The following is a 21,425-nucleotide window of genomic DNA, read 5'->3' on the forward strand; positions in this document are numbered from 1 at the left end:
TCAGCTTTTGGAAATTTATACTCAAAGCAGAGTTAACACAGTTACAATGCAACATGCTATTCTCCAAGTCATTTTTTTATTGTTACTTTAAACATAAAGTAATGGATCAGTTACAATCATTTGCTAGACTATTGTTATTTTTCTATATCCTCCATGTTACTTTAGCTGTTTTGCAAAACATGGAAGTGTTTTAAAAAATGCTTTTTTTTCTAGACAGAAAAAACATTTAAACCACAGCAGAAAGGCAAAAATGCATAACTCTACTTTCAGAATTACACATGTAACAGGTGCCTGAGAGTGATATAAAACCATACCAATTTAATTTCTCCAAGGCTGCTGTGTGGCATGCCTCCCTTCCCTTCCGTCCCCTTCAGCCACACAGTGAAGGTTTCGTAACTTCAGGTATTTGCACCCGACATGCACATGTTGAGAATGCAACTTTGCTTTGAAAACCCCTGTAAAAATGCTCTCATGTATGTCACACTTTCTGCATGCCAGTGATTTTCCACATTAGAATCTGTTCAAATAACATGGGCAAACAGGTTAACTTAGGATCCAAGCTCTGAGCCGGGATCTTTCCTTCTCGTGTGTCACTTCAACCATGGAGCTCAACGATCAGAAGTGCTGTTATCGCAGCTGGCTCTTTGATACAATTTATCATTAGTGACCATTGGCTGGAGTGCAAGCTTGACTATGAATGACTCTTCATTCATAAAAGGGTATGGGACAGATGCCCAAAAGTACTCAAGCACATAAATATGGAGGAAGACTAACAGGATTTTGTAGGACAAATCCCTGGGAAATTCTCACTAGGCAAGTATCTGTACTTTTATGTGCTTAAAAAGTTTTTAATTGTTTTTATTTTGGAAATGAAAACTAGAAATCAAGAACAACAATGCTGGTAATTCAAAAAGGAAAACAGAGTCTAGCCAATGGTCCTTAGTTGTGTAGACTCTTCAAAGGTATCTGGAGTAAAAACGCAGAAGAAAATTATTTCTGGCAATGCGGTAAATAGAAGACATCTCTGGATTCATACACACAGGGAAAAAGATCTATGGAGCACAAAGGTAGCATTTTTACATTGTTGTTTTCAAAGTAAAACCACATTTCAAGACCAGATTTATTCCTTTGCAGTCTAGAATTTTTCCAATAAGCAATTTAAAAGAACCGTCAGCACATCCCACACGCCACAGAAAAATCTTGCAAAATTACACGCTCTATTGTTTCTATGACCTTATTGCTTCATCGCACAGCCCTCAAAATTTTATTTATTTATCAACTTGGAAATCACCAGTGTAACTTTAAATGAACAAGAAATATGAGTCAAGGAAAAACACCAACATTATGCCTGCAGAACAACCTAGGAAGGCGTTTGCCTGTTATTTAAGGGGGCCTCTAACAGTCGATGTTAAAATGACACGGAGAGGGTTCAGATTTACTCTCCCAGTCAATTCTGGATTGGATTGCCTTAGTTTAAACACTGTCCAGTCAATCTTTCTACTCTCCAGACTGAAAATCTTTTCTCAATAGGAAAAATCCAGCTGCTTTACTCTGCCTTTTGGCTCATCATCCAACTATAAAACATCTGCACTAGAAAACAGCAGATACTTTCACTGATGATGCATGGGGCCAAATCCAGCTCTTTTCACCACAGTGTTACTGGCTTTGCAGCACTAACAGTAGTAACTACTCAATCTGAATCAGTATGATTTCACCAGAAATGCCTGAAGGATGTAGAGGCAGCATATCCACTGAGTGAGAGACGCCATTTTTACAGTCACTTCCCTGACCATAACCACAATTTCAAAATAAATCTTGAAATATTTATTTTGTGTACTCCAGCTGCCAGCATAAAGCAGCAAGTGTTTTCAGATTCACCAAGAGATGGGCCTCAGCTGTAAGTTTCAGACCCAGAGCTGAATTTCACTGTAGTTTGGGGATATCCAAACCTAGTGTACCAGTCCCAGCCTAAGGGTAAGAATACTGAGATAAACACAGTACTGCCAGTTACTGCTTTTCAGATGTTTTTTTGCTTTGAAAAGTTTGTGAATTAATATTCATCAAAGTATTAAAAGGCTGGTGATCTGACCCCACACAGATCTGAGCATGTCCCATTCCCAGAGATCCAGTCCCATCATTCAGCTGGGTTGAACCCCAAAAGCTGTAGTTTGAGTCAGGCACTCTCGTGTGTAGCCTTGGTTAGGCCAACACCATGTTTCACCATACTTTCGAAGCGCGCATACCTACAGCCAAAGGCGGCTCAGGCTGAACACCAGACTTAGCTCCATGCAAGTAAGAGGCATCCTCACTGCAATAAAAATTAAGATCTGTTCTACAGAGAGTTGACAGACTCTGGAAAACACTTTTATGCCAGCAACCTGTGGCCATTTCTGCACTGGAAGTATCTGTGTGCGCACCATTTAAGCTTAAGTTACAAGGACTGCCCAAATCAGATAAACTGTCTTGTTACATGTTAACTCACTGTTCTGAGTAGAAGAAAAACCCTATTCTACATCTCAGCTGGAAAATTTTGGTGAAGTCTAGTTAATTTTTAATCCTGCTGAAATCTATTCAAATAACTTATTTAAACATTTCAATTTTATATTTGCAGCTGGTAGAACTGAAAATAACATGTTGATTGAGTCCTGTGTCAAAAATCATGTCACTGTCAAGGCTTCAGCAAGGATTAGCAGGAATTCTTGACTGTCAGTGAACTAAATAAGTTTTAAAAGTATCTCTAATGCTACAAGCTTATAATAAAACCAAACCCAGCCAAAGCTTAGACACAGAATAACTGCACAAACACATCTTTATTCACTCACATATTTTGCTACTTCTTCCTTGAAAAAACTTTCCTACCTGAAAAAGAAGAGATTTGGCTACTTTTTCAGATTGACAGACATGATGTAGACATGTGTCAGCCTCACCAGGCAGGCACAAACTTGTAAGAAAGCATTTGAGAAAGCAGTGGTAGGGGCAGGTGTAGGTTCTTGGAGCTGAGCACGATTGAGTTGAGTTTCTTGCCCAAGAGGCCCGGTGCAAACTGCAGGAGCAACTAGAGCATACGTGCTGCTGAGTCCAGAACACCCTGACTTACAAAAGCATGTCTTTTAAATCTCCTTCTTCTGCCAACACAACTTCAGAGGGCAGCCTATCGCCTGGGGGCAGCGACCAAATCTGACAGGGTAGGGAGGATCCTGCTGCAGACTGGAGAGCTCTGAAAGCGTGGCCCAGGCTCACCACAGCCCTACATTTGCTCCATCCCAAGGGCAGAGGTTGGCACTAGGGCTCACAGTCATAAAAACATATAAATACTAGAATAGACTATAACAGTAATTAATCCTCAACCTTTTGAAATGCAATCCCTTTTTGGCTCACATGTGCTAGCACACCTCCCACTTCAGCTGCAGCTCAGTTCCTCTGGATTTGGGGAGCGAGAGATGATGTGCAAAGCAGGCTGCAGAAAAGCAATCTGCAGGTAGCTTTAACTGCAACTTGGTTACTCCAGGATCAAGTGTTTAAACCCTCTGCTTAGAGAGACAGTACATATTCAACTCCAGGCTGTTTTAAATGCTTACACACAGCAATTGCAGCCGTTTTACATTCTTTGAACCCACTGAACCACAGCTGCCTAGAACTGCTTTTTCTAGAACTTTGCTTTCCATATTTGAACAGCATCTTTTCTGTCCCGTTAAACCAGGCCTGACCCTGGCACAAGGTGAGATCCCTTTCAAGGCAACGGGATTAGCCACATACATGATACCTGTCAAGTTGGAAGCCTTTCTACCAGCTGCTGTGACTAGCTTAGCACACTGCTTGCCATAAATGATCTGCATGCTGTAGCTGCTAAATTGTAAACATTGAAATTGCTGATAGAAATGCTTCATGTTTCCAATGTCCGGAGATAAGTGAGTGTTTGGTAAATAAAAACAACTGAAATAAGCTTAAAACAGACAGACCCAAACAACTGTGACTGATCTGATTAAAGTACAACCAACTCAATGTTGACCTGATATAACCTGGTAAAGTACTTTTCACTGTGAGTCACTCTTCACATCTTACCAGATCAGAATATACAGGAAGGGCCTGCTCGCGACTGCTGCGTTTTTTCCTTCTTCAGCAGAGAAAAATCTTAAACGAGTTTGCCCAGCGAATAAATGCAGTAAGGAATAAAGGGTGGAAGTGAAGCCAGTTTGATCTACACACTCACTGTGGTGATGAATTGCTCGGTCAGAGTGTGGGACACATCAAAACAGCCTGCATCCCACAGGTTTCCTGTTTGCTGGAGTTCTCATATCTTGGCTTGCTCCAAAATGCCTCTCTTCCCAGTACTAATTGGAGAGGAGAGCAAACCTCCTAAAAGGGCAGAGTCAGCCCCCCCACCCCAGATCCTTCGACTATTAACTACCATGCAGTGCTCCTGCTAAAGAGAGGCAAACACGTTCTCTCTTGAGGCTAATTTTCTTAAATCTCTTATTTTTCGATGTTTCTAGGCAGAGCCCTGTGCAGACCAAGGTAGGGCTCGGGAGAGCCAGGGCTGCTGCGGGAGAGCTGGAGTGCTCCTCTCAAATCCTCCTCCACAGCCCACGCCTGCTCCAACCCTTCCTTTCTGCAGCAGATGGAGCAATGCCTCCTCGCCTGTGCGTGCAAATGCTGTGCAAAGCCCTGGCCTGCCGCTCCTGTCCTTCCCTGGAGGGCAGCTGGAAGGATTCCTGCTCCTGCTGCTTTTTTCTCCTTTTCCAGGTTGGAGCTTGCAGGAGGAGATGTGGCAGCCCATTTCCCCTGCAACTGATTTGAACAAAGAAGTGACATAAGCTTTCACTGAATGGACTACAGATGGAAACTCTTGCTGTACGGCTAGTATCTGCTTTTTGAAAGCAGACAATGAGAAGACTAATGCTGTTAATAGTTTAATGCTAAGTAACTGCCTGTTCAAATAAAGACTTCAAGCTTAAGGCTCTGACTCATTATTATGTGACACAGATAACTACAACGATTAGATATAAGGCTTTATCACTGCTCTTAATGGACTCCTGCCAGTAAAATTCATTACTTTACTCAGATCAACATTTTATCACACCATAAAAATGTGTTTTATTTAGTTTTAAAATATATACTTAAGTTCCGTACATATACTAGTTGTGCAACAAAAAAACCAGCAAAAGTGAAAGTTGACTTGTTACAGAAAAATTCAGATAGTTTCAATCAAGATAGGCAAGAGCATTAGAAGTGTTAAAGTAATCTGACTTTTGAGTACTCTAAGAAAAACATGAATTTTATAAAGGAGAAAAAGGAAAAAATACCCTTTCTTTTTTAACTTGCTATTTTAAGTGCAGTCTTATCACCCCAGAGAGTGAAAGCTCAAATGGACTCTCAGATTTTAGACTATGCCTTGAACTTTCACTGATTCAGGGTCTCTCAAGGGCAGAAATTTGAACTTCAGATGATAATACCCTTACTCAAAAACCTCAGCCGACAACACCTGGATGCTTAAAGCTGCGACATAACCCACCGAATCTCAGCTGGCATGACAGAGTCACAGATCCGCTCCACACAGTCATACCAGCATACGGCTTCTACCTGAGCAGAAAGGGGCTTTGTAACCTGAGGTGGCTGACATTTCTGGGCCAGACCCTCTCCATGTTCAGGATGAGCTACAGGTTCTGACTATTCACATTTTTCTTTCTTTATAATATCTGTTAGCACTTTTCGAAATATATGAATCCTAATACAATCCATGGTCATTTACTTATTTCTTTTTCAGTGGAAATTATTTAAGTAGAGAATTTAAGACTTAGTACCCTATTTTCTGTGCACATTCTGCTAAATACTTAACACCCGTGTTCAAACATTCATTTCTGTCCTTGACAGTATCGTTTTGTTGTGATACGTAACATCAGTGCACATTACATACAACGCTGGCTGAGCAGATCTTCTTAACACAAACCACAAGTGTTTATTAGCATAAAATGAATTTTATAGTCCATGGGCTGAATTCTGACTTAGTCAGCAACAATAAAAATTCAGAGTAATTCCACTGAATACAAAGAAATATGCTGGATTTATTCCAGTGTAAATGAAGTGGGAGTCTGGCCCCATGCAGTTGTTCCTTTTGCTATTTGGAGGTCACAACATGTAGAAGAAAGAGTAAGAGGGAACAAAGCGTCCAAGGTTATCTGCCTTTGCTCAACAGCTTCAAGGACAAAGGTAAGCAGAGCTCTTAAAGACCCTAAACTGTAAGCAGTCAGTTTATTCTTTGCAGAAATCCAGAGAGAGTTCAAAAAGCAGCTAAAATTTAGCAAAACTGCTGTTCAGCCTAAATGAAATCTGTTAATTCCAGCCTTTGATATTTTTTCCTATTTTGGTTTCATAAAAGACGTAGACAAATGTCAAGCTCAATAATTTATATAACGCAGCATTCTGACTCAGTACAACTTGCTTTGATAAAAATCTAGCATCTATATTAATTTAAATCTGGTTCACACTGGTGCATCTCTGTCAACAAAACAATGCAGCTTTAGATCTACATTTGAAGGTCTGAAAATCACTTGAGGTTCTGTTATCTTTTTTCTTTAATCTATTTTCTGTTTTAAATTAATTCCTATAAGATTTATCTGTTCAATGACACAACAGGCAACGTACGCACGGGGGTTATACACACTCCGGTTTCTTAATCCATTTCTTAAGTTTCAGTAACAGTGACGAATCAGTTTTATATAAATTACCTCTTGAGAGCCAAACTCTGGCCTCTGATTCACATCGCTAGTAACACAGAATTGGGATAGCTTGCAGTTCTGTCGAATGAAAAACTTTATTGAATGCAATTTGATGCCAAACTTTTAGAGTTAGGCTGTCAACTGTATCAGCTGTTAGACCCACCCTTATAGTCCTGAGCCCCTGACTTCACATTTATTATTCCTAAACTCAAACCTTTTTTTCCCCCCTCTTCCACTCGTCTAGAGGAAAGTTTCAAGTTAACTGAAGTTCTCAGTAAGTTAATCAGAAGATTAGACAAAACTGAGACTTGTACTGTTTCCCTGGTATATCAGGGCAAATAACTAAACATTGTGACTACTCTCATGTTATCAGTAGTTCGCATCAGCAAGGTCCTACTGAACCATCATCACAGAGATTGAAACAAGGATTTGATCCTAATCAAAGGCCTACCAAAAAACTCCAGTTATCTACTTAAAAAAATCAGTATTGCCAACTCTCAGTGATTTCCGGAAAGCACTGGGATTTTGGCTGTTGCTGCATCTGATCCCGTCCCCAAAGAAGTCAGCTCAGCCTCCATGGTGAAATCCAGCTCTGCATGGGAGAAGCAGGGCTGAGGAGAACCCTTCCAATTTTTGGCTCTGGGTTCTGCTTCCCTGCAGCCTATGTATGCCAGCCATTGCTGTATATGTTCATTTGTTTGTATTCTGAACCTAACTCCCCACTGCATTTCTTCAGTGTTATTCCAATGCAATAAGTAAAGTTAAATTAGAACAGAGCTGGAGTAATACGGTTATGAAACCAGACTCCCTGCCTTCTAGCACACTTGATACGCAACCGAGAACTCTAATTTTGTCTCTTTTTAAAATTCTCCCTCTAATCGTTATAGGAAATTTCTGTTACCGTGCTGCAAGCATGGTGTTAATAGAAGTGAATCGCTCCATTTCTGTTGGGAAAACTTAACGATGCTGTCCCTAAGTGACTTTTGTTATTATTTGTGATGTGGTAAGCCCGGGCGGCCTCTGGCCCATACCAGTGGCCCACTGTGGTAAACTGTGTATGATTACAGCACAAAAAGGCAGTTAGCAATCTCCATCATTGTTAAAGGTCAAAACTTTAACACAGATCATGCTAATAATTTGAGGGATTTTTTTTTTATTTCTTGGCAGCATATTCCAGTAATAAACTAAATACCATTATCACTGAGCGTGCCTACAGCACCCTCATTGCACAGATCTCAGAGCTCACAGAGGTAGGAAATGATTGCCCTTTCCATTTTTGCATACGGAGAAACGGAGACACCAGGAGAGACAGATGGTCCCAGACCCCTGGAAGAGCCTGAGCCCCCAGCGCCCCCTCGCCTGGCTCTGCACCTTGCATGTTCCCCAGCCGATGGACAGCGGCAGGCCCAGGTAATACTGGCACCATCTGACAATGCTTGAGAGCTGTAAAATGCACATTGATTTCTGACACTGAAACTGGTATTTCCTGATAACTCAAATGCAGTTCAGATTGTGACTGTATCCACAGTGTTAAGTGTTTCCGAGGCAAGCAGGTACAATTCTAGCAAAGTGACTATGCAAATTTGACACCAAGATTCCTCACTTGTAATGGACCATTATACAGAAAAGGGACTGAATAAACTGCAGACAAGCCAGAAAAAGAATACCAGCTACTCATCAATCCACCCTGACTTTTTCTATCCAAGGAGAATGATGTTGAATGAAAAACAGTCTTCTCACAACACAAGGTATTCAAATCTAGCATGCTGTATTTGCTGCAGCATCTACCTGACCCAGAGATCCTTTCTGGATCTGTATCTACACCCTGCTATGCACAGGTATATTGAGCTTGAAATTTCATCTATTTCTCTGTCCACGTTAAAACACAAAAAATGTGAATTATATGCTCAACAACCCTGGAGATGTGAATAACCTTAAAATTTGTCTGTGCCCCACGGTCATCATTTTGTCAGATGCTTTTATAACCAGTCAGTGCTGAGTTTAAAATGCTCTAAACCATCACAGTCTTAAAACTGGAGATTGTTCACTGGGGTCTTCATTCAGGCTTCTCTCTTTCTGACTGAAAAATTTTTCACCTTTGGCCCAAACTTCTCCATAGAGGCCACATAGGCACAAATCTTCATCTGGAGGCCGTGAGCTTTCCCCCCTCTGGAATGCTCACTAAACTATAGCCAAATATTTCTGTGTGGTAAGGCCATGCTGTAAAGCATTTGTAGTTATACCCTGCGTTAAAGAGAAAAACAGTAGCTTAAATGATCTGGCTTGTATTTTAGAAGAAATCTTTAAACCCTATAATAATGGTTTTCTATACATAGGTTGCAGAAATAGCTGCCTTTATCAACGCAAAACAGCAGTAAGAACATTTTCAGTTCTTCAAAGTCAAACGCAGTTCTTCTGGTACGGTATCTTTTTGGAGAGCCCAGCTCAAGGGCAACAGGAATAGAATGCACAACATGCAAAGATGAATTGCTTCAGATAAAAACAGGGGACTTTTGAAATGTGCTGGGATCTAATTCTGTGTTTTATTTGTGTTGACAAAATTCAAGTGTCAGCTGGAATGCTCGGCCAGTCAGAGAAAAAATGCTCTCCGAAGCAACCACCCTTGGTGCTTAGGGATATCCGCAAATATGGGCTGTAACGGCCTTTGCCAAGTTACCTTCTGGGCAGCTGGACAGGGCGCACATGTGGATATTGCGTCTTGCTCGGTTCCCGTGGCTGTCACAGTCTACTCCAGTAACTCAGCCTGCCCTTTGCAGCCAGGACCAGCCACACTCTGGAGCTCAAAAGACCCTCTCAAGTCAGCCGCATAAAAGAGGTGCACGGAAATTCCCAGAAGCCCGACTGCTCTCCTCTTTACTCCTGACAGCCTGCCCATCCTGCTGGCTGCCCCAGCTCTGGGAACTAGCTAACCCCTTATGCCATAGGGTTGATAAGACCAAGAAGTGTCAGCGTGCTATGCTCTCTCCAACTGCTGGCACAAATCACTTAGACCCAAAGCTGAGGATCAGCAGAGAAGCCAACGAAGACATTGGTCTTTAACTCTTGCAGCTGACCGGCCAAGAAACCAAGAAACATTCAAAGCCAGAGCATTAAATATGCTGTCATTGCAAACAAATGAATCCAGCACCGCTTTTACCAGCATCTCTGTCTCACTGAGAAAGAACTTTCCGTTCACATACTACTGCCCCAGGTGTACTAACTTTGTAGGCAGATTGAGACCTGGCTCTCCCTCCCCCACGTTTGCTGGCTTCTCAGCACAAATAGCGCATTCTTCGGGCCCAGAGGGAAACGCTTGCCGCCTGCATTTTAACAGTTGAGCTGTGCTGCACTCTGGGAGATTTAAATATGGCACAGTAGTTCTATTGTCTGATATTATTAAAACTGCTTGCTCTCTTGTAATTCTGCAGAAGCCAAAAGATCCTGGAGTACGGCAACAACCTCTAATCTGTTTCCTATCTCTCAACAAGTTCTCTTCCTAGTGGATACCACTTGTTACTTTTACGCTGGAGAGGACTACAGATGCATCAGGACACAAGAGATCACCATCACTGTCATTATGTGCTTAATTCTTTTCTTTATGTGTATGAATTTCTGTGGCATTTTTCATTAAACCACCCGGACTTCAAGAGGCTCAGCTGACTGCAAGGAAATTCCAGTCCCTTGGGAAGATCTCCAGTTACTGCTGCTTTATGTCAAACAAACTTTTCATGCCTTCATCTATCAACACTGCAACTGCCACAAACAGACCAAGCACAGCAAGAGAATACAGCACAAAAATAGCATGAACCAGCCAGTAGATCTGCTAAGCTTTCTAGTACATCATCTTTATTTTGTCCTAAGCTTCCATCGGTTAAGGAACAAACAGGCATTTGTACTGTCATTAACATCCTCTCCTTCACCTTGACGTCAGTGGAAGCCATATGCATCCTTGGCATATTTAAAGGTGGGGAAAAAAGCACTTTACAAGCAGAACTCCTCAGACACACCTGGCAACCTGTAGGGCACCGCTTGCACTGGGTCTGGTTCAAAGGTGTGCTCTACCCACCTGAGCAAGCACAAACACACTTGAGCTCTGTGCTGCCCCAGAGCGGCTCTAGAAGACAGCAGAGACACAGCCCTCGAGACGTGGATGTCACAGACAGAGCAAGCGCAAGGTCTGTGGGACAGACACCAGCAGCGAAAGAGAAATGTTACATGGTGGTAAAAAAACATTTCAACATTTTTGTTTACTGCACTCATGTTTCCCAAGCTAAATGCAAGTATCTGTAGATATTTGAGAAAACCAAAAGGAGTGCTTCTTGGCACTCAACCCTTTTTTTAAGGAGAGATCTTGTCTCCACTAAATGGAGGAAGACTTGAGACTGCAGGCATATGCAACACATCTTTTAAATAAAATACTAGGAAATTCACAGTAATGTGTTCTTTTCTCACTCGAAGAATTAGTGCTATTTTTGTTTGTTCACACCAATGACCAATCCAACAGGGTAACTCTGGGTTTTGTCATATGGACAAAAAGCAGACGAACTTCTGGGGGTCCCTTCTTGCTTTCAACTACTAGCACCTCACTCACTAGCTGAGGGGATGAGTGAGCAGCTTCCTCTAATACAGATGCCTCTTCATTTCTGAGGACCTACAGGGGAGTCTGAAACTTGACACTGGTCTTGTACTTGAGCCTAGCTCAGTACTACACTGCTTCTGCCAGCCCACAAGGCTCATTAAATATTACACGCTCAGGAGATGGGATTACTCTTTTTTTCTGAAGTACAGTAGAACCTTTTTACAGTTATGCCAATCCCCCCACACTTTGCATGTCTTTAGTGAAGTGGGTTTTTCATTACAATCAGAATTGCAATTAAGCAGAATTTGATGTCACAAAACAGCTTTTCGTTCTAGTTCTCTCATAAACAGAATTTCTCTCTATCTGGATTTGTGGTAGGCATACTCTATTTAATTTAGCTGAAAATAGTCTGATGAAAAATCTTTAACTATATCGTTACTTTCGATACATAGCAATCTCTGCAGGTTTTGCCTACGAATAACATTTCTGTTACAAAAGAAATGCTGGACCTGTGAAAAAAGACACTGCTCATACAAAATGTGTTATTATGCAGCATGCATTTCTCTCTAGAAATGCCTAAGTGGCCAACGTTGCCATCTCCTAGTAAAGTTTCACAGGACTAAGGCTGCAGCAACTGAGGTCTCAGCAGAGCAGCGTCCCACTAGGCAGCTCCTTCTTCATAAACAACCCATCGACAAGGAAACTCTTCCAGCTCTCTGCCCTCATAGCTGCTAACTGAGAAACAAATTCAGCTGAGTATCAAGCATCTGCTCAGGGTGAAATCCTGCCCACAGTGAAGCTCACTGACTTCGGTACCATGTGGATATACCCCCTCTAGGTATAATGTTTGTATTTTCTAAGTAAATTCAAGCCATAATTATTCAAATAATAATTTATAGATGTTGAATAGCCTCATATTCAACAATATAAATCTCTATTTAATCTAGGGACTTGCAGGAAAGAGAGGCATTATCTGGAGATACCTGCATCAGATACTTTCAGCAGTTACATGATGACAGTGAGATTTTCAGAGAGTCTTGCAGCAGTTAGACCTTGAAGGGAAGATCAGCAGCATGCAGGAAAGAAAACACAGGGCAAGAAGAGAAGAGGCAGAAGCACTGAGTAAGTCCAGAATGTAAACAAGCATTCACCTGCAAACACAGATCCACAGATAATTGCAGTATAAAATCATTAATCCTATGAGCACAGAGCTAGCTTTGGTCAAAAGGTGCATTTGGTCAAGCATATGCAGCTATTTGGATAGCTATTTTAAAATGGTCCTTCCCCTTCCTACAATCTGGAAACATCTTTTGCCAGAAGCTTTGGCTCTCTCCTCAAGGTGCAAGTCCTCAGACACGCACAGTGGGTCCTTTGTCTAGCTGCTGCTCAGAGAGCAGTACCGCGTGCGCCCTCCATAAAGGGCGGCTTCCCTCTTTCACCCCTGCGAGGGCTGGAAAATGGGACCACAGCAGAGATAAGACTAGTGCAGCAAAACAGCTTCTCAAAGATCAGCATCATCTGCTATTTCCCAATTTCTGCATTTTCATCAACACCTAAGTCTACCTGGCTCATGTGTAAAGGGTTGATGTTGTAGCTGGGACTTGTGCAGACCTTTTAAGATAGGAAACAGGGTTGGGAGTATGCCAGTGCTCTGGTGCGAGCATGCCTCAGGCTCCACTAACTCTCAGGGAGAGGCTGGGCTTCTCCTGCCAGGTTCTCTCACCTGCCACAGGGCTCTGAGCTGCAGCATTTAATCTGTCAGTGGCATCCTCATTTCACTTGAATAACAGCACTGAATTAGAAGAAGGAGCTATAAAAAAGAGGCTCCACTTAGCAGTTACATAATGAAACAGTGTCAAAATAACCTATGTAAAAAAAGAACCCTATTAGTTGAAAGGCAAACTGACATCTGTCCAAAACCCACCTCCCCTGAGATACAACTTCTGGCATCTGACGAGGTGGAAGCTCATTTAATCTGTTTTGCAACTATCCCAAACGTTTCCACCCTGGACATTTCTGCTTTCTCACTCTGCTGATTTTTCTAAGAAAGGATGAAACGGGTCCAGGCCTTCAGCTGCAAGTGGGAAAGCTTTATGCCAAAGAACAAGAACAAACAAGAGAAAATAGACATTAAAGTCCTGTCTGGCGACACCATTAACAAGTTCACAGGCACCATTTCCTTCTTCCTCCCCTGCACCAAGTGTTTCTTCCCAGACAGTGATCCAGACTGCTGATAGCTCTGGCAGGGAGCTTTTACCAGAAATTCAAGCAGGAAGTGTTAATTTGCAAGCCTCTGAGTCCTCCCTCCGGGAAGACGGACGTTAGATCTGCACAACGAAACTATGGGGACTTGGAGTTCCTCAGACCTCCTTGCAACATGCAAAAGAGACACGTCCGGATATCTCTAGCAAAGCTGAGTAAAACACCAACTGTTCTCATTTATTGTCTTTTTCTTATTTCCTCCAAGCAATGAAATACTAGAAGAATGTCCAAAGCAAACAGAAAAATTCTATTAATGAAATATCCAATTTTGTGTAGTTTCATGGCAGGACTCTGAGCTGATTTCTAGGACACAAAACCTTACTGGAAATTTGTAGGGCTGGATTAAAAATATACTATTGCTGAATGTAAAAATTCTACTACATTTCTAAAATCAGTCTAATGGTAAAGATAAGCTGTGTGAAACAGTAAATAACATATAAATTACTACTTCAGATATCAGGAATAAATAGAGTTTTCTGGAATAAAGTCCAATGTCTCAAGTAAAAAAAAAAATCACTTTATAAGTAGTTCCAACAAAGCTACAGTAAAATTATAGATCACTTGAAGAATTTAAAAATCAAAATAAACCTATAGGCTTGATGAAGAATGGCCTGACTCTTGGAAGGCTTTACTACTTATATAGATCACCTAATTTCTTTTTCATTCTCTAGGAACTTTGAGCATAAGTCTGTAATTATTTACTATTGGAACAGGAGAGAACAGTGTTCTTGATTAGGAAAGCTTTTATCAATGATGGGAAGTTTCATTTGATTTGTTTTATGTTTTTGTGTATTCCTTTGAGGTAGAAAAAATGTCCTTACCACATCTGTATTTGTGTGGTTAGCAGATTTTTCTGCATCTCTTTTGTCCTTATCCTCCAAAGACAAAACAAATAGCGGACTGCTTAAATATTCAACTTTGCAGTTTTAGTACTACATTGCAACAGTGATATATTTTGACTAACTGCATGAACCACTAACATGTACACTCTAAGTAGCTGCCATAGAATACCAATGTTCTATAAAAAAAAAATTAATCATTGCTTAATTTGAACCAGTATGTTGTATTCTGGGTGACTTCAGAATATAGTATGAAGTATATAATCCAGTTATATTTTGTAATCTAATTTTGCTAAGAACATTTGAATGTATTTCAACAAAACAAACCTTCTGTAAAACAGCAGGAAAATATTAGAGGTGGCATCAAACCACTGCCCCATTAGACATAAATTACTCACAGTATGTTCCCCACAAAACAGAGTAACAAAATTTGCAGGCCACAATATGAGGTTGTACCCAGAAATACTTTCCAGATGAAGCAAGTAAGATTTGCAGTGGTTTTGTGATAAAATCAACCATTTCCTTCTAGTGGAAGAGAGATGATTTAGTGCATTTGATGCACCGATTCAGTTGCCTTGTACATCTCCTTTTCCTTAGCTTAACAAACATGGAAGCATAAAAAAGACACTCGAACAAACGTAAACGTCATCATGGCTCTCTATGCGCTTTCTTCCCTGTGCAACTAGCTCTGGATGCAGAACAAAGTGATCATCCATGAATTGCTTTTGTCAGGTAATTCAACAAATATATGGTGAGTGCCAGGTGTACCTGGTATTTCAGTCTCATGTGCTCTTAAATGATACAACCCTGTTAGTGTTACCCAGGTACTCTTCTTGCAAAGTAAGGCAGGGCTTGTTTGGACCATAAACTAATACAATTTAAACATATAAGATCGATTTTTTTTTTAGTAGGAGAAACATGTCTATGCTTGGAAATAGTATTTTCTGATACTGTAAACACAGAACTATATGGCTCTCTTAGGGGCTTACCCCCTAAGTCATAGTTACTGATATCTTTAAACAACTAGTACAACATGCTGTATTTCTACTTCAAACAGAGTTTTAAGACAGAATTCATAGTGTTCTTGACAATTTAGCAGCTTAACTGATGATTTTGCTTTGCAATTCTGCTTTGTATTTTTCATCTATTCTGTATTTTTGTTAATCTGCATGGCATACAGAGTGGCTAGGACTACCATTTGTATGGTTTGCTATTTTTTCTAGAGTAAAAAAAATCTTTTGCCTCTGAAACTCAATAAAATACACTTTTCCCAAAAAATTTGACTTTGAAAATTTAACTATTGCCTTTATAAGCAGCACTATTCAAATTAATATTTCCCATGGCAGCAGCTTTTGACAACCTGCAGTAAGAAACACCTCCTGATGAGTCTAGACTTGTTCTTTAAAGTTCCTAATGGCACCATTTTCTTCCTGAAAAATTCCATTATTTCCAGTTTTTGTCATGCAAATTTTTAATTGTCTTTTTAATTTAGTAGTTACTCTCCCACCACTCTGTGGTGCCTACTAGTTGCTTTCCTGACACATCTCTTCTAGTTACGGATTTCATTGGGCTGGAAAACCAGCTCTGTGTTAGCTGTGTCCGGGTGACGGCAAGCCACTGGCAATGGCGAGAGCATTCATTTCACTCTCTCTTCTGTCAGCTAACAGAAGACTGAACAACTGGAGCCTCATGCTGATGATATCAGTACTCCAGCGGTCAGAGGCAAACATCTGGAGTTTATTTGTTAGAAATAAAATAAATGACATCTTTTCAGGAGTTTTAGCTTGCACCTGTACTTATAAATCTCCTCTATGAGGGCAAGTTATGAATAAATTTAATCAGGAACAGGAGGCAGAAGGCTCTGATTTTGAGCCCTTTGGCTCAACCCCTACAGAGGGCTCCAGGAAGAACAGTACCACGATGCCCTGGAGACACAATTTGTGTGGAGCTCTTTTCCACTGGAGGGTAAGGAATACACTCCATGAGGCCTCCTGGGGCCCAGCTTGCTTTCAGCATGCAGCCAGTTCAGCTGTTTAGAGCAAAGAAGAGGTAGCAGTACTGGTGCTCTTGGTCTCCGTGCTCTGATGACTGAGTCTGGCCAGCCTCACCCTCCGCACAGGCAGCACACTGAGGAGGTGCCTCTTCTTTCAATCTTGCCATGGGCAGGAAGAAATATATTTTTGTTGTTTTTAATGCTGAGTGGTTCAAACTCCAGCATGAGCTGTGAATGGAAAAAAGGAACCGCAGGAGGGATTTAGGAGGGCAGTACTACAAACAGAGAAGTGATGGGGAGGCGGAGGTCCAAGGAATCAAACACCACTGCTGTTATCTGATGGGAGGGCACAAAGGTACAGGATGAACCTTAGAAAACATGTAGAGAAGCAAAGAGGGAACACACAGAGAGGAAGAAGGGCAAGAGAGAAACAAAGAGAGAGAAGCCCCAGCCAACTGTTTGCATGAAGCATTACCTTTGCCGAGGCTCTGGGCTCATTGTGTGCAGCCCTCTCCTTTCCTGTGTCTTTCCTGCGCCTCCCTGAGCACAGACAGGGCTTGTTCCAAATCGGAAGGTGACTGATGTGGGTCTGGTGCTATGGGCAGATCTACATGAAGGACCAGAGCAACCACTTTATTTTTACTTGGACAGAGTGCAAGGGTTTCACTGCAAAAGTTTAAGTGACTGAAGCGAAAGTTGACCATTTCTTACCCAACCAGGCCCAGCAGCCTCTCTTGGAAAACGTTTGTTTTTAGGGATTGTTATGATCATAATGAGACAATTCAATTGCAAATGAAACCAAGCACCCGGAAAAGCAAAGCAAATTCATTTTCACGTGACTACATTACCACAAGTTTGGCAGGGTCCTGCAGCCAGCATGTTTCTCTACATACTGACAGTGGTCCCCATTCGTCAGGCTGGACATGGGAACTAGCTGTATTCCTTTCTAACCGAAATGGAAGATACTCAGAGGGAAACAATATTTTTGTTTCCACCCAGAATCAAACACCAAGAAAAGAGAAAAGACAAAGATAACTCATCATTGCAATGAGGTGACAGCCCACACGCTCCAGACTCAGCAGTTCACACACTGGGACAATTTCCATTTACTGAAAACATCACTGAATCAGTGCAGTAAAACTGAATTTAGTAGCGAAAGGCAACAGACAAAATGTTCTCTTTGTACTTTAACAAAAACCTAAATAAAACAAGGACAGACTCAACTCTACCAGGGCAGGTCCGTTCCTATATACCTTTTCAGCCTGTAGACCTGTCCATCATCAGACGTTTCCTGGTTTTCTAGCTGCTCCGTAGGGCAACTCCATTTGTTGTGGTTTTGTTGTTGCTTTTAAAGAAAGGACTTCAAAAGATTCTTTAGAAGAACTGCTTTCATGAAGTGATCAACTGCTCTTAGCCAAATACATAAACTGTTTGGAGAAAAGAAAACAGAGTTTGGAGACGCAGTAACGTTAAGGTGGGGGGAGCCATTTGGGGAGAGAGAGAGAGAGAGACAGAGCTCAGCTTGGAAAGTCCAACACTTAAGTGTAATCAGGAATGCAGTGTGCCCTATTTTGCAAAGGCTGTTTTTTTTTTTCCCTTTTTTTCTCAAAAGGTGCTTCCTCTTGCTATAAATGACGGAGCTAATATGGTGATGTTAATTTTACTGATTAAAACTTTCTCAAGCTTTGTCTAGAAGAGCTGCTGAACTAACGCCTGCTCCACTCATCACTGGTTCTCGTCCAAGTGGAAGTTAATAACCTTGTGGCACTGGCCAAAAACCAAGCAAATCAAAAATGTAAAGGGATCAGACCCCTGGCAGAGTTTCATACTCCTGATGTCAGTGATCAGATGCTGCTGCGCTAACTAGGAAAGGAGCTACTGATGAACACAATGTTGACAGCACCTCTCTCTACGGAATTACACCACTACCAGGCAAAGCCAACAGTTTATAGAATGTTTTGCAATACCTGAATGGAGGTGGTATCACATACACATCACATAACACAAAGTTATAACTTTAGACTCCTCTGGGAAGGAATCTACTAATACATTTTATCAAGAAAACACATTTATTAAAAGAAAAGCATCCAAAAGCCATTAAAAAAAATCACTGAAATAAATGACTGCTCGGTGTTACCATCCCCATGGTAAGCAGGCAGCTCTACCTCACAACTGAACACCTACTATATTTATTTAACTATGCTGCATTTAACCTTACATCCTGTCTGCTGGGTGCATCCGGCTCCACAGATCTCCATGCAGCAAAGCTTTAGCATAAGGTGGGGGAGCTAGTTTCCACAGGCCAAAAAACAGGAAATTTGATGACATTGTTCAGTGAGCAGACGTCAGCAGAGAGTGATACAAAAGAGTAAACAACTTCCTAGCAGCAGCAGACAAATGGGCCGGAACTACTGGAATCCTGTGATGTCTGGTGTGTTTTGCATGAAAATTACTGTCTCAATGAAATACGGACAGATTTTCATCTGGTGGAAATTGGAGCTGCTTGCTTGAAATCAAGGAACTACATCATTTTTCTCTGTTTAGGATCCGAACCAAAATTGTTATGGCTGCATTCCTGAAAACATTTCTGAGAATTCACTTTGTTAATATTCTGAATATTTTATGAATGTTCTCATTACTGTAAAACACAAAAAGCCGATGTGAATAAAAAGGTTAAATTCCAAAAGCGTATGGATGACGGTGTAAGAAATGTAGATGCCATTTCAATGTGATCATGTTGCCATCAGTGAAAAGCCTTACACATCTAATAATGAGAATACGTGTGTGTGCGTGTATTCTTGTTAAAATATTTTGATATTAAGCAAAGTCAGCATTCTGCCTGCGGATGGAGCAGTAGATATGACATCTCATTTATGGATTTCAGTGTTTCCTTTGTGAAATCTACTCTCATATTTTTCAGCTATGGGCAAATATCAAACCTCTCAGCTACACTTAACGATGACTCTAAGTCCGGTTCTTGCAGGCAGAAAGGAAACTCAGGGAAAGACAACATTTTTGTTCTAATCGAATGCCATACTGCCCACATCTGTCCAGTTTAAAGGTCTCTGAACTGTGAAGAGTAAGATTTGACGACAAATATGGAGCTTCACTATTGCACCCCAGATAATTGTATCACCTCCCCCATCCTCTGGAACAAAAATTGTTCCTCTATTCATCTACTTGTAAAGAGGTGACTGAAGCATGCAACTTCTCCGCCTTTTTATACTGCCTTTTGACTTACACCTTTCAAAGGGATGTAGCGAAGTAAGTTTTATTCTAAGCAAATAAGTACATTAGAGAAGCTCCTGACAAACAGCCAGACCAGGACCCTGCTCAAGGTTTATGATCGTGGAGAACCTGGGGATCTTACAGCAAATACACAGGAATGTTTCCCGAGTGGACTGGAATTCAGTAAGTACAATTCCAGGACTCTCCTGTCATCTAGGTATTCCTCCTAGCCACAATCTAAGCAAACAGACTCCTAAGTAAGACAAAAATCACCAGCTAAATTTAGTAATCTTTACTAACTCTTAGTAACAGAGAGAGGGAACAACAGGAAGGAGCCAGATGCTTCTCAGCTCCCCTTGCCAAACTCTCCTCTCCTCAGAGACGCAAAATGCAATATGTAATCCCGGGGAGGAAGACACACCAACAGCCTTGTCAACACCGCAGGCAAATGACAAGGCAAACGTACTGGGCCAAATCTATCTGCAGTATAACTCCAGTGACTTGAATAGACTTTTTCATTCTAATACTGGCAAATAGTCATAGGCTGAAAAATGGCTAGATTAAAAAAAAAGGGGGGGGGGGGAACTCCAAAGAGTAAAAAATGCTCATAAAAAATGCCAAGTCTGGGAAAAAAAAAAAAAATAGAACTGCTTCTCAATCACGCTTCTCAAACATGCTCAATCTATGGCTTCTGGAGACATAACAGCCCTGTGATGGCTGTTGAGTCGTATGGGTTTGCACCTGTCTTTCTTCCCTGACGCTCCATTTTGAAGGTAACAAGCAAGGGCTTCCCAAACCACATGCCAACTGCTGCGTAAAACTGGCCATTCTTAACCCCTCCCTAACTTTGTTACCTGCCACAAGTTAAAAAAAAAAAAAAAAAAAAAAAAAAAAAAAAGGAAAGAAAGAAAGAAAAAAACACTATGAAAAACTTCCAAGAATAAGCAAATCAACCTGGAGGAACCCCAAAATATTTATCAGAGAATGAGATTCACTCAGGTGTGCCAATGGCATCAGGAAGTTAACATTTTATCAGGAGAATGAGTTTCCGAAAAATCTCTATTGCTCCAGGATGAAAAGCTTATTTTATTACAACTGCTCTTTTTGTTTTTTTTATTCCATTAAAGCTTATAGTTAAAATATGAATCTGGAAAGAGGCCTTGTTCTGACCTGCAGCAACAGCAGCGAGGGCGCTGTGACACCAAACGAGGCGAGTTAAACGACTGTACAACTCTGGCACCTGCACGGGCTACGCGTTCAGGACCTTTCATGGTTAAGCTCCGATTTGTACCGATGGAGCTGAACAGGGTGACGGCTTCAAACAGCAGTGAAACTACGGAATCGCATCGTGTGAAGCACAGCAACGGGGCCAGCCTGGGAGGGCGGGCGGCTGGGCCGAGCAGCCTGCCGGTAAAGGCTACTAGCTGTGTGTCAGAACGGATAGGAACCGCTACAGGATTTCCCTCCCCCTTTCCAACGGCTTGCAGTACCGTAGCAGGTACGACGTAAAACACAAAGTGTCTTCAAGTTATCTCTGCAGTGCCACGTCACTGAGATGGATCTTGCAAGCGAGACTGCTGTTTCCTGCTTTCTTCTATGCAGCTAAACAGAGGAATTCTTTTATCTTTAGCGTCTGCAAAATTTGCCATTATCTCCTACATTCGATTAAATTTGTACATATAATTTTGTTTCACAAAAGTGTATTTTTTCAAATTTTCAAATTTTACCTCACCAGTGCAATGTAAAAGCATCTTCTGATCAGTTCAAATAAGTAATAAAAATCTAGTTTACATTTTACGGTAGTGTTA

The 21,425-nt window shown here is 41.3% G+C and overlaps 1 protein-coding gene across 1 annotated transcript in view; it reads right to left on the reverse strand.

Moving 5' to 3' along the window:
* Window positions 1-21,425, reverse strand: part of PDE8A (phosphodiesterase 8A) — a 134,393-nt gene that overhangs the window by 39,837 nt on the left and 73,131 nt on the right. The gene's annotated exons all lie outside the window — the stretch shown is intronic.

The sequence above is a fragment of the Rhea pennata genome, chromosome 10 (genome assembly GCF_028389875.1).
Source record: "Rhea pennata isolate bPtePen1 chromosome 10, bPtePen1.pri, whole genome shotgun sequence".
NCBI lineage: Eukaryota > Metazoa > Chordata > Aves > Rheiformes > Rheidae > Rhea > Rhea pennata.